General features: G+C 43.7%; 5 non-coding genes across 5 annotated transcripts; all 5 read right to left on the reverse strand.

Moving 5' to 3' along the window:
• trnal-uaa (transfer RNA leucine (anticodon UAA)) lies at nucleotides 1-84 on the reverse strand. Its single transcript has one exon. It is a non-coding gene; the product is annotated as a tRNA-Leu (tRNA).
• A 5325-nt stretch (nucleotides 85-5409) lies between these two features.
• On the reverse strand, nucleotides 5410-5490 carry trnas-aga (transfer RNA serine (anticodon AGA)). Its single transcript has one exon. It is a non-coding gene; the product is annotated as a tRNA-Ser (tRNA).
• Nucleotides 5491-7368: 1878 nt separating this feature from the next.
• Nucleotides 7369-7449, reverse strand: trnas-aga (transfer RNA serine (anticodon AGA)). The gene has a single exon. It is a non-coding gene; the product is annotated as a tRNA-Ser (tRNA).
• Nucleotides 7450-11337: 3888 nt separating this feature from the next.
• trnaf-aaa (transfer RNA phenylalanine (anticodon AAA)) lies at nucleotides 11338-11417 on the reverse strand. Its single transcript has one exon. It is a non-coding gene; the product is annotated as a tRNA-Phe (tRNA).
• Nucleotides 11418-13300: 1883 nt separating this feature from the next.
• On the reverse strand, nucleotides 13301-13381 carry trnal-aag (transfer RNA leucine (anticodon AAG)). Its single transcript has one exon. It is a non-coding gene; the product is annotated as a tRNA-Leu (tRNA).
• Between the last annotated feature and the right edge of the window lie 410 nt (nucleotides 13382-13791).

Genomic DNA, 13791 nt, shown 5'->3' on the forward strand with positions numbered 1-13791 from the left:
CACCAGGAGTGGGGTTTGAACCCACGCGAGTATACAACCCATTACATCTTAAATGTAACGCCTTTACAACTCGGTCATCCTGGTCCTGATCCTGTCAATGGTTGGACTCTGCCTCTGAGAATCTGGGCTTCAGCTCCATCCCCACAGACACACAGACACAGAGGATTTCAGGGAGCATTTTTCGTAATATTGACACGGGCGCAACTCTCCTATTCTTTTTCGACTAAGGCTCTGGGAACTTTCACATCCACCCGAGGGTGCAAATGGAGCTTCAATTTAAAATTTCAGCCGATGGTCAACAGCTTCAACAATGCAAAATTCCCCAAATACTGCATTTGAGTGTCATCCAAGATGATGTGTTCAAGTCTCAGGAGTGGGACTCACACACACAACCTCCTGATTCAGTCGAGAATGTAGCCACTGAACCAAAACCGATACCAAAGATCACAGCAGTATTATTTTCCCCAAGTGTTTTAAAAGTTCCGGGATGTACCAAATTCATGGTGATGATTTCCACAGACAGTTGCACATACACAGAGACATACATACATATAGACATACACAGACACACGCACACACAATAAAAAAAATATACATGCATCAATATAGAAACATAGAAATTAGTTGCAGGAATATGCCATTCGGCCCTTCGAGCCTGCACCACCATTCAATAAGATCATGGCTCATCATTCAACCTCAGTACCCCTTTCCTGCTTTCTCTCCATACCCCTTGATCTCTTTAGCCAAAAGGGCCATATCTAACTCCCTTTTGAATATATCGAATGAACTGGCCTCAACGACTTTCTGCGGTAGAAAATTTCACAGGTTAACCACTCTCTGAGTGAAGAAGTTTCTCCTCATCTCGGTCATAAATGGCTTACCCCTTATTTTTAGACTGTAATCCTTGGTCTCAAACTCCCCAGCAATGGGAACATTCTTCCAGCCTCCAATCTCGTCAGAATTTTATATGTTTCTGTGAGATCCCCTTTCATTCTTCTAAACTCCAGTGGATACCAGCTCAGTTGAGCCAGTCTCTCCTCAAATGTCCATCCTGCCATCCCGGGAATCATGCTGGTGAACCTTCGCTGTACTCCCTCAATAGCAAGGAAGTCCTTCCTCAGATTCGGGGACCAAAACTGAACACAATATTCCAGGTGTGACCTCACCAAGGCCCTGTACAACTGCAGTAATATCTTCCTGCTCCCATACTCAAATCCCCTAGCTATGAAGGCGAACATGCCATTTGTTTTCTTCACCGCCTGCTGCACCTACATGCCAACTTTCAATGACTGATGTACCATGACACCCAGATCAAGATATACACAGGTTGCCTTAGACAAATAGATGGATAGACAGGCAGTGTGACTGTCGCTACTTTGGCTGGTTTTTGCGTTTTTCTATCCGTATGTATCGTGAATACTGCAGATTAATGTAGAAAGAAAACAGCGGCTGCATCGAAAGATGTGGGACGTTGCTCTATCTATCTCAGAATCAGTTTTGCAGTAACGTGGTTAAATTGTGAAACAGAATGAAATATGCTGAGAAACATAGTCGGCAGAGTTCAAACCTGCGCAGAGAAACCCCGATGGATTTTTTGTCCATTGTCTTACACACTCGGCCACGACTACTGGCTCGCTGCATCATTCAATGTTACTCAGATAAAACTCAGTCATCCATCTCTGTGCAGCAGACGGCCACAGAATCCAGAAAAAGTCTCTGTTTGCTAAAAATCTGGAACAGGCAATCTCCTCTTCCTGTATTTGTACTGTTCTATATTGCTCTGGAACTTTTTAATATGAATCAACACCAAGAAACAAGTAAAATACTGCATTTTGCAAATGCTGCCACAGCGTCGGGAAGTAGAACCACGGTCTCCGGCGGAACAGGCGGGGATACTCACCACTATACTAACGAGCATGAGTTCTATCAGAGCAGGAAGCGAGCTGTGAATGGAACTGGACACGATGAGAAGACGACAGACACATTGCGAGACAGAGACAAACCGACAATCAGGGAGAGACTGACAACGAGATAGAGACAATGAGAGACAGAAAGTGTGAGACTGAGAAGGAGAGGCAGACTGAGTGAGAAAAAGACTCAAACACACACATATACAGAGATGTGTGTGTGTGATCTATAAAGAGAGAGGGAAAGAGTGAGAGAAAGAGAGTAATAAAGACAGTGACAAGGAGAGAGAGAGCGACAGATAGAAAGTGTCAGAGATAGAAACACTAATGCTGGAAATACTCAGCAGGTTAGAGACAGGAACTAACAGAGGCAGGCAAAGACATGGACAGACAGAAATGATGGCAAAGAGAGAGCCAGTCTGACAAAGAGTCTAAGAGAATCCCATTGGAACAGAACTGGACACCGTGGGAAAGAGACAGAGACACAGGAACAGACAGAGTGAGTCAGACTGAGAGTGAAAAACACACAAACACAAACACACCTCTCTAAAGAAAGAGACAGGCAGAGACCGAGCGACACCGATACATTTCACAATTTCATTTCATTATCGGCTCAGAGTGTCACAGAGTTGCACATTCAACAGATAAAAGTCGGGTATTACTGATGAGAATGGGAGGAAATCGGTGTTAAATTAATGAAGTACCAGGAGTCAGCTACGAGAACACGTGGGAATCATCCCATTTAATTTTAAGGCCAACGCCTTAACCACTCGGCCATCCTGGTCTTGTCAGAATATGGATTCTGTCTCTATGAGAAACTGGGCTTCAACCCCACCCCCACAGACACACATACATGGAGGCTTTCAGTGAGCATTTACGAACATTTTTAGTAATATTGACACGGGGGAAACTCTCCTATTCTTTTTCGAGTAAGGCTCTGGGACCTTTCACATACACCCGAGGGTACAGACTCAGCTTCAATTTAACATTTCATCCGAAAGTCAACAGCTTCAACATTGCAAAATTCCCCAATTGAGGCACTTGAGTGTTAGCCAAGATGATATGCTCAAGTCTCAGGAGTGCGACTTGAACACACAAACTCCTGACTCAGTCGAGAATGCTGCCACTGAACCAAAGCCGATACAAACGTCCACAACCGTCTTATTTTCCCCAAGTCTTTTTTATAATTTCCAGGACATACCAAATTCATGGTGATGATTTCCACAGACAGTTGCACATACACAGAGACATATATACAGATCGACAGACACAGAGACACACCCACATACATAACCATAAATTTACACGCACCAACGGACCTACACAGATGCCTTCAACAGATAAAGGGATAGACAGGCTGACTCACTGACGCAACTTTGACTGATTTTTGTGGTTTCCTATCCGTATTTATCGTAAATATTGCAGATGAATAAAAATGAGAAAAAAATGTCAGTGTTGAAAGGTGTGGGACGTTATACCATCTATCTCAGGATCAGTTTTGCAAAGTTCTGGTTAAATTGTGAAATGGAATGAAAAAATGCCGAGAATCGTAGTGGACAGGCTTCAAAACTACGCAGGGAAAACCCAATGGATTTTTAATCCATCGTCTTAACCACTCGGCCACTTCGAATGCAACTCTGTCTTCTTAAACGTTAATCAGAAAAAACTCAGTCATCCATCTCCTTGCAGCAGACGGCCAAAGAATCCTGTAAAAGTCTCCGTTTACTAAAAATCTGGAAGAGGCAATCTCCTCTATGTGTATTTTTCCAGTTCTATATGGCTCTGGAACTTTTTAATATGAATCTCTACCAAGAAACAGAAGTAAAATTCTACATTTTGAAACACCTGGCTTCCAGTCGGTGAATTGAAACCCAGTCTCCCGCGTGACAAGCGGGGATACTCACCACTGTACTAACGAGGAACCTACAGGTAGCAGCACTGTCAGAGCAGGAATCGAGCAGTGCACAGAACTGGACACCAGGAGAAGTCGACAGACACATTGAGAGACAGAGACAAACCGACAAGCAGGGAGAGACAGACAGCGAGTTAGAGACAACAAGATTCAGAAAGAGTAAGACTGAGAAGGAGAGGCAGACTTAGTGAGAAAAAGACACAAACGCATACATATACAGAGATGTGTGTATGTGTGATCTATTAAGAGAGAGAGGGTAAGAGTGAGAGAAAGAAAATGATAAAGACAGTGACAAGGAGAGGAACAGACAGAGAGAGAGAGATAGAGACTAAAACAGAAAATGATGGAAATACTTATGTTAAAGGCTGGACTAAAAGAGACAGGCAAAGACATGGACAGACCGAAATGATGGGAAAGAGAGAGCCAGTCAGACAAAGAGTCTGAGAGAATCCCATTGGAACAGACGTGGGCACCGTGACAAAGAGACAGATTGAGAGACAGAGACAAACAGAGAAACAGGGACAGACAGAGTGAGTCAGACTGAGAGAGACAAAGGATCAAGCATACAAATCTATCTGAAGAGAGAGAGAAAGGCAGAGACCGAGCGACACAGATACATTTCACAATTTCATTGCATTATCGGTTCAGAGTGTCACATCGTTGCAGAAAATTGCTGATTCAACGGATGAAAATCCGGTACACTGATCAGAATGGGAGGACATACGCGTTAAATTGAAGAGATAACATGAGTGGGGTACGAACCCACGCGGGAAAAAAACCAATTGAATTTTAAGGCCTACACCTTAACCACTCGGCTATCCCGTTTCTGTGAGAACCTCGATTCTGTCTCTGTGAGAAACTGGGCTTCAACCCCAACCCCACATATAAAAAACAGACATATCAGCTTTCAGTGAGCATTTACGAACATTTTTAGCAATATTGACATGGGGGCAACTCTCCTATTATTTTTCGAATAATGCTCTGGGACTTTTCATATCCACCCGAGGGTACAGACGGAGCTTCACTTTAACATTTAATCCGAAAGTGAAAGCTTCAACAATGCAAAATTCCCCAATTGGTGCACTCGAGTGTTAGCCAAGATTATATGCTCAAGTCTCAGGAGTGCGACATGAACACACAAACTCCAGATTCAGTCGAGAATGCTGCCACTGAACCAATGCCGATACAAAAGATCACAACCGTATTATTTTCCCTAAGTCTTTTTTATAAGTTCCAGGACTTGCCAAATTCATGGTGATGATTTGCACAGACAGTTGCACATACACAGAGACAGATATAGAGATAGAAACACAAAGAGATACACACACATACATAACTAAAAATTTACACGCACCAACGGGCATGCACAGATGCCTTAGACATCTCGAGGGATAGACATGCTGAATCACTGTCGCAACTTTGACTGATTTTTCCATTTTCTTATCCGGAAGTATTGCGAATATTGCAGGTTAATAAAAATGAGAAAAAAATGTCAGTGTTGAAAGGTGTGGGACATTATTCCATCTATCTCAGGATCAGTTTGGCAGTGAAGCGGTTAAATTGTGAAATGGAATGAAAAATGCTGAGAATCGTAGTCGGCAGGATTCGAACCTGCGCGGGATAACCCAATGGATTTCTAGTCCATCGCCTTAACCACTCGGCCACGACTACTGTGTCGCTGCCTTTTTAAACGTTACTCATAAAAAACTCAGTCATCCATCTCTGTGCAGCAGACGGCCAAAGACTCATGAAAAATTCTCCGTTTGCTAAAAATCTGGACGAGGCAATCTCCTCCACCTGTATTTTTATAGTTCCATATTGCTCTGGAACTTTTTAATATGAATCTCTTCCAAGAAACAGAAGTAAAATTCGACGATTTGAAACAACTGGCTCCCCGTCGGGGAATTGAACCCCAGTCTCCAGCGAGACTGGCGGGGATACTCACCACTGCTCACGAAGAACTGACGTGTACCAATTCTGTCACAGCAGAAATCGAGCCACTGTGAACAGAACTGGACACCATGAGAAGTCGACAGACACATTGAGAGACAGAGACAAACCGACAAACAGGGAGAGACAGACAGCGAGATAGAGACAACGAGAGACAGAAAGTGTGAGACTGAGAAGGAGAGGCAGACTGAGTGAGAAAAAGACTCAAACATATATATATACAGAGATGTGTGTGTGTGATCTATTAAGAGAGAGAGAGAGAAAGAGTGATAGAAAGACAATGATAAAGACAGTTACAAGGAGAGAGACAGATGGAGAGAGAGCGATAGAGACAAAAACAGAAAATGATGGAAATACTTCTCAGCTTACAGGCAGGGACTCACAGAGACAGGCAAAGACATGGACAGACCGAAATGATGGGAAAGAGAGAGCCAGTCAGACAAAGAGTCTGAGAGAATCCCATTGGAACAGACGTGGCACCGTGAGAAAGAGACAGATTGAGAGAAAGAGACAAACAGAGAAACAGGGAGAGACAGAGTGAGTCAGACTGAGAGACAAAGACTCAAACACACAAACACATACACAACTCTCTGAAGAGAGGGAGAGAGGTAGAGACCGAGCGACGCAGATGCATTTCACAATTTCATTTTATTATCGGTTCAGAGTGTCACATTGTTACAGAAAATTGCTGATTCAACCGATGAAAATCCGGTCTCACTGATCAGAATGGGAGGAAATCCGTGTTAAATTAACGAGATACCAGGAGCGGGGTACGAAACCACGTGGGAAAAAAAACATTAAAATTCAAGGTCAACGCCTCAACCACTCGGCTATCCTGGTCCTGTGCAAGCCTACATTCTGTCTCTGTGAGGATCTGGGCTTCAACCCCAACCCCACATACAAACACATACACATCGGCTTTCAGTGAGCATTTACGAACATGTTCAGTGATATTGAGACGGGGGCAACTCTCCTATTCTTTTTCGAGTAATGCACTGGGAACTTTCATATCCACCCGAGGGTGCAGACGGAGCTTCAATTTAACATTTCATCCGAAAGTCAACAGCTTCAACAATGCAAAATTCCCCAAGTGCTGCACTTGAGTGTTAGCCAAGATGATATGCTCAAGTCTCAGAAGTGCGACTTGAACACACAAACTCCCGATTCAGTCGAGAATGCTGCCACTGAAACAAAGCCGATACAAAAGTTCACAACCTTATAATTTGCCCCAAGTCTGTTTTATAAGTTCCAGGACATACCAAATTCATGGTGATGATTTCCACAGACAGTTGCACATACACAGAGACATATATAGAGATAGACAGACACAGAGACACACACAAAAGCAAAAATTTGCACGCACCAACGGGCATGCACAGATGCCTTCGTCATCTCGAGGGATAGACAGGCTGAATCACTGTCACAACTTTGACTGTTGCTTGCGATTTTTGAAACGGATGTATCGTGAATATTGCAGATTAATAAAAATGAGAAAAAAATGTCAGTGTTGAAAGCTGTGGGACGTTATTCCATCTATCTCAGGATTTGTTTGGCAGAGAACCGGTTAAATTGTGAAATGGAATGAAAAATGCTGAGAATCGTAGTCGGCAGGATTCGAACCTACGCGGGATAACCCAATGGATTTCTAGTCCATCGCCTTAACCACTCGGCCACGACTACTGTGTTGCTACCTTTTTTAACGTCACTCAGAAAAAACTCAGTCATCCATCTCTGTGCAGCAGACGGCCAAAGACTCCTGAAAAATTCTCCGTTTGCTAAAAATCTGGACGAGGCAATCTCCTCTACCTGTATTTTTACAGTTCGATATTGATCTGGAACTTTTTAACATGAATCTCTTCCAAGAAACAGAAGTAAAATTCTACGATTTGAAATAACTGCCTCTCCGTCGGGGAATTGAACACCGGTTTCCCGCCTGACAGGGGTGGATACTCACCACTATACTAACGAGGAACTGACATGTACCAATTCTGTCAGAGCAGTAATCGAGCCACTGTGAACAGAACTGGGCACCATGAGAAGTCGACAGACACATTGAGAGACAGAGACAAACCGACAAACAGGGAGAGACAGACAGCGAGATAGAGACAACGAGAGACAGAAAGTGTGAGACTGAGAAGGAGAGGCAGACTGAGTGAGAAAAAGACTCAAACATATACATATACAGAGATGTGTGTGTGTGATCTATTAAGAGAGAGAGGGAAAGAGTGATAGAAAGATAATGATAAAGACAGTTACAAGGAGCGAGACAGATGGAGAGAGAGCGATAGAGACTAAAACAGAAAATGATGGAAATATTTCTCAGCTTACAGGCAGGGACTCACAGAGACAGGCAAAGACATGGACAGACCGAAATGATGGGAAAGAGAGAGCCAGTCAGACAAAGAGTCTGAGAGAATCCCATTGGAACAGACGTGGCACCGTGAGAAAGAGACAGATTGAGAGAAAGAGACAAACAGAGAAACAGGGACAGACAGAGTGAGTCAGACTGAGAGAGACAAAGACTCAAACACACAAACAAATACACAACTCTCTGAAGAGAGAGAGAGCGGTAGAGACCGAGCGACGCAGATGCATTTCACAATTTCATTTCATTATCGGTTCAGAGTGTCACATTGTTGCAGAAAATTGCTGATTCAACCGATGAAAATCCGGTCTCACTGATCAGAATGGGAGGAAATCCGTGTTAAATTAACGAGATACCAGGAGCGGGGTCCGAACCCACGTGGGAAAAAAACCATTAAAATTCAAGGCCAACGCCTCAACCACTCGGCTATCCTGGTCCTGTGAAAACCTGCATTCTGTCTCTGTGAGAGTCTGGGCTCCAACGCCAACCCCACATCCAAACACAGGCACATCGGCTTTCAGTGAGCATTTACGAACATTTTTAGTGATATTGAGACGGGGGCAACTCTCCTATTCTTTTTCGAGTAATGCACTGGGAACTTTCATATCCACCCGAGGGTGCAGACGGAGCTTCACTGGGAACTTTCATATCCACCCGAGGGTGCAGACGGAGCTTCAATTTAACATTTCATCCGAAAGTCAACAGCTTCAACATTGCAAAATTCCCCAAGTGCTGCACTTGAGTGTTAGCCAAGATGATAATGCTCAAGTCTCAGAAGTGCGACTTGAACATACAAACTCCCGATTCAGTCGAGAATGCTGCCACTGAACCAAAGCCGATACAAAAGTTCACAACCTTATTATTTCCCCCAAGTCTGTTTTATAAGTTCCAGGACATACCAAATTCATGGTGATGATTTCCACAGACAGTTGCACATACACAGAGACATATATAGAGATAGACAGACACAGAGACACACACACACAAAACCAAAAATTTACACGCACCAACGGGCATGCACAGATGCCTCAGACATCTCGAGGGATAGACAGGCTGAATCGCTGTCGCAACTTTGACTGATGTTTTCGATTTTTGAAACGGATGTATCGTGAATATTGCAGATTAATAAAAATGAGAAAAAAATGTCAGTGTTGAAAGCTGTGGGACGTTATTCCATCTATCTCAGGATTTGTTTGGCAGAGAACCGGTTAAATTGTGAAATGGAATGAAAAATGCTGAGAATCGTAGTCGGCAGGATTCGCACCTACGCGGGATAACCCAATGGATTTCTAGTCCATCGCCTTAACCACTCGGCCACGACTACTGTGTTGCTGCCTTTTTTAACGTCACTCAGAAAAAACTCAGTCATCCATCTCTGTGCAGCAGACGGCCAAAGACTCCTGAAAAATTCTCCGTTTGCTAAAAATCTGGACGAGGCAATCTCCTCTACCTGTATTTTTACAGTTCGATATTGATCTGGAACTTTTTAACATGAATCTCTTCCAAGAAACAGAAGTAAAATTCTACGATATGAAATAACTCCCTCTCCGTCGGGGAATTGAACCCCGGTTTCCCGCCTGACAGGGGTGGATACTCACCACTATACTAACGAGGAACTGACATGTACCAATTCTGTCAGAGCAGTAATCGAGCCACTGTGAACAGAACTGGGCACCATGAGAAGTTGACAGACACATTGAGAGACAGAGACAAACCGACAAACAGGGAGAGACAGACAGCGAGATAGAGACAACGAGAGACAGAAAGTGTGAGACTGAGAAGGAGAGGCAGACTGAGTGAGAAAAAGACTCAAACATATACATATACAGAGATGTGTGTGTGTGATCTATTAAGAGAGAGAGAGGGAAAGAGTGACAGAAAGACGATGATAAAGACAGTTACAAGGAGAGAGACAGATGGAGAGAGAGCGATAGAGACTAAAACAGAAAATGCTGGAAATACTTCTCAGCTTACAGGCAGGGACTCACAGAGACAGGCAAAGACATTGACAGACCGAAATGATGGGAAAGAGAGAGCCAGTCAGACAAAGAGTCTGAGAGAATCCCATTGGAACAGACGTGGCACCGTGAGAAAGAGACAGATTGAGAGACAGAGACAAACAGAGAAACAGGGACAGAGAGAGTGAGTCAGACTGAGAGAGACAAAGACTCAAACATACAAAAACATACACAACTCTCTGAAGAGAGGGAGAGACCGAGCGACGCAGATATATTTCACAATTTCATTTCATTATCGGTTCAGAGTGTCACATTGTTACAGAAAATTGCTGATTCAACCGATGAAAATCCGGTCTCACTGATCAGAATGGGAGGAAATCCGTGTTAAATCAACGAGATACCAGGAGCGGGGTCCGAACCCACATGGGAAAAAAACATTAAAATTCTAGGCCAACGCCTCAACCACTCGGCTATCCTGGTCCGGTGAAAACCTGCATTCTGTCCCTGTGAGAATCTGGGCTTCAACGCCAACCCCACATACAAACACAGACACATCGGCTTTCAGTGAGCATTTACGAACATTTTTTCGTGATATTGAGACGGGGGCAACTCTCCTATTCTTTTTCGAGTAATGCACTGGGAACTTTCATATCCACCCGAGGGTGCAGACGGAGCTTCAATTTAACATTTCATCAGAAAGTCAACAGCTTCAACATTGCAAAATTCCCCAAGTGCTGCACTTGAGTGTCAGCCAAGATGATAATGCTCAAGTCTCAGAAGTGCGACTTGAACACACAAACTCCCGATTCAATCGAGAATGCTGCCACTGAACCAAAGCCGATACAAAAGCTCACAAACTTATTATTTCCCCCAAGTCTGTTTTATAAGTTCCAGGACATACCAAATTCATGGTGATGATTTCCACAGACAGTTGCACATACACAGAGACATATATAGAGATAGACAGACACAGACACACACACACACAAAACCAAAAATTTACACGCACCAACGGGCATGCACAGATGCCTCAGACATCTCGAGGGATAGACAGGCTGAATCACTGTCGCATCTTTGACTGATGTTTTCGATTTTTGAAACGGATGTATCTTGAATATTGCAGATTAATAAAAATGAGAAAAAAATGTCAGTGTTGAAAGCTGTGGGACGTTATTCCATCTATCTCAGGATTTGTTTGGCAGAGAACCGGTTAAATTGTGAAATGGAATGAAAAATGCTGAGAATCGTAGTCGGCTGGATTCGAACCTGCGCGTGATAACACAATGGATTTTTAGTCCATCGCTTAACCACTCGGCCACGACTACTGCGTCGCTGCCTTTTTAAACGTTACACAGAAAAAACTCAGTCATCCATCTCTGTGCAGCAGACGGCCAAAGACTCCTGAAAAATTCTCCGTTTGCAAAAAATCTGGACGAGGCAATCCCCTCGACCTGTATTTTTACAGTTCGATATTGCTCTGGAACTTTTTAATATGAATCTCTTCCAAGAAACAGAAGTAAAATTCTACAATTTGAAACAACTGCCTCACCCTTGGGGAATTGAACCCCAGTCTCCCGCGTGACAGGCAGCGATACTCACCACTATACTAACGAGGAACTGACGTGTACCAATTCTGGCAGAGCAGGAATCGAGCCACTGTGAACAGAACTGGACACCATGAGAAGTCGACAGACACATTGAGAGACAGAGACAAACCGACAAACAGGGAGAGACAGACAGCGAGATAGAGACAACGAGAGACAGAAAGTGTGAGACTGAGAAGGAGAGGCAGACTGAGTGAGAAAAAGACTCAAACATATACAAATACAGAGATGTGTGTGTGTGATCTATTAAGAGAGAGAGGGAAAGAGTGATAGAAAGATAATGATAAAGACAGTTACAAGGAGCGAGACAGATGGAGAGTGACCGATAGAGACAAAAACAGAAAATGATGGAAATACTTCTCAGCTTACAGGCAGGGACTCACAGAGACATGCAAAGACATGGACAGACCGAAATGATGGGAAAGAGAGAGCCAGTCAGATAAAGAGTCTGAGAGAATCCCATTGGAACAGACGTGGCACCGTGAGAAAGAGACAGATTGAGAGACAGAGACAAACAGAGAAACTGGGACAGACTGAGTGAGTCAGACTGAGAGAGACAAAGACTCAAACACACAAACACGTACACAACTCTCTGAAGAGAGAGAGAGAGGTAGAGACCGAGCGACGCAGATGCATTTCACAATTTCATTTCATTATCGGTTCAGAGTGTCACATTGTTACAGAAAATTGCTGATTCAACCGATGAAAATCCGGTCTCACTGATCAGAATGGGAGGAAATCCGTGTTAAATTAAAGAGATACCAGGAGTGGGGTACGAACCCACGCGGTAAAAAACCATTAAAATTCAAGGCCAACGCCTCAACCACTCGGCTATCCTGGTCCTGTGAGAACCTGCATTCTGTCTCTGTGAGAATCTGGGCTTCAACACCAACCCCACATACAAACACATGCACATCGGCTTTCAGTGAGCATTTACGAACATTTTTAGTGATATTGAGACGGGGGCAACTCTCCTATTCTTTTTCGAGTAATGCACTGGGAACTTTCATATCCACCCGAGGGTACAGACGGAGCTTCAATTGAACATTTCATCCGAAAGTCAACAGCTTCAACTTTGCAAAATTCCCCAAGTGCTGCACTTGAGTGTTAGCCAAGATGATATGCTCAAGTCTCAGAAGTGCGAGTTGAACACACAAACTCCCGATTCAGTCGAGAGTGCTGCCACTGAACCAAAGCCGATACAAAAGTTCACAACCTTATTATTTCCCCCAAGTCTGTTTTATAAGTTCCAGGACATACCAAATTCATGGTGATGATTTCCACAGACAGTTGCACATACACAGAGGCATATATAGAGATAGACAGACACAGAGACACGCACACACATAACCAAAAATGTGCACGCACCAATGGGCATGCACAGATGCCTTCGTCATCTCGAGGGATAGACAGGCTGAATCACTGTCGCAACTTTGACTGATGTTTGCGATTTTTGAAACGGATGTATCGTGAATATTGCAGATTAATAAAAATGAGAAAAAAATGTCAGTGTTGAAAGGTGTGGGACGTTATTCCATCGATCTCAGGATCAGTTTGGCAGAGAACAGGTTAAATTGTGAAATGGAATGCAAAATGCTGAGAATGGTAGTCGGCAGGATTCGAACATGCGCGGGATAACCCAATGGATTCTTAGTCCATCGCCTAAACCACTCGGCCACGACTACTGTGTCGCTGCCTTTTTAAACGTGACTCAGAAAAAACTCAGTCATCCATCTCTGTGCAGCAGACGGCCAAAGACGCCTGAAAAATTCTCCGTTTGCTAAAAATCTGGACGAGGCAATCTCCTCTATCTGTATTTTTACAGTTCGATATTGCTCTGGAACTTTTTAACATGAATCTCTTCCAAGAAACAGAAGTAAAATTCTGTATTTTGAAACAACTGCCTCCCCGTCGTGGAATTGAACCCCGGTCTCCCGCGTGACAGGCGGGGATACTCACCTCTATACAAACGAGGAACTGACGTGTACCAGTTCTGCCAGAGCAGTAATCGAGCCACTGTGAACAGAACTGGACACCATGAGAAGTCGACAGACACATTGAGAGACAGAGACAAACCGACAAACAGGGAAAGACA

The sequence above is a fragment of the Pristiophorus japonicus genome, chromosome 23, assembly GCF_044704955.1.
Source record: "Pristiophorus japonicus isolate sPriJap1 chromosome 23, sPriJap1.hap1, whole genome shotgun sequence".
Taxonomy (NCBI): Eukaryota; Metazoa; Chordata; class Chondrichthyes; family Pristiophoridae; genus Pristiophorus; species Pristiophorus japonicus.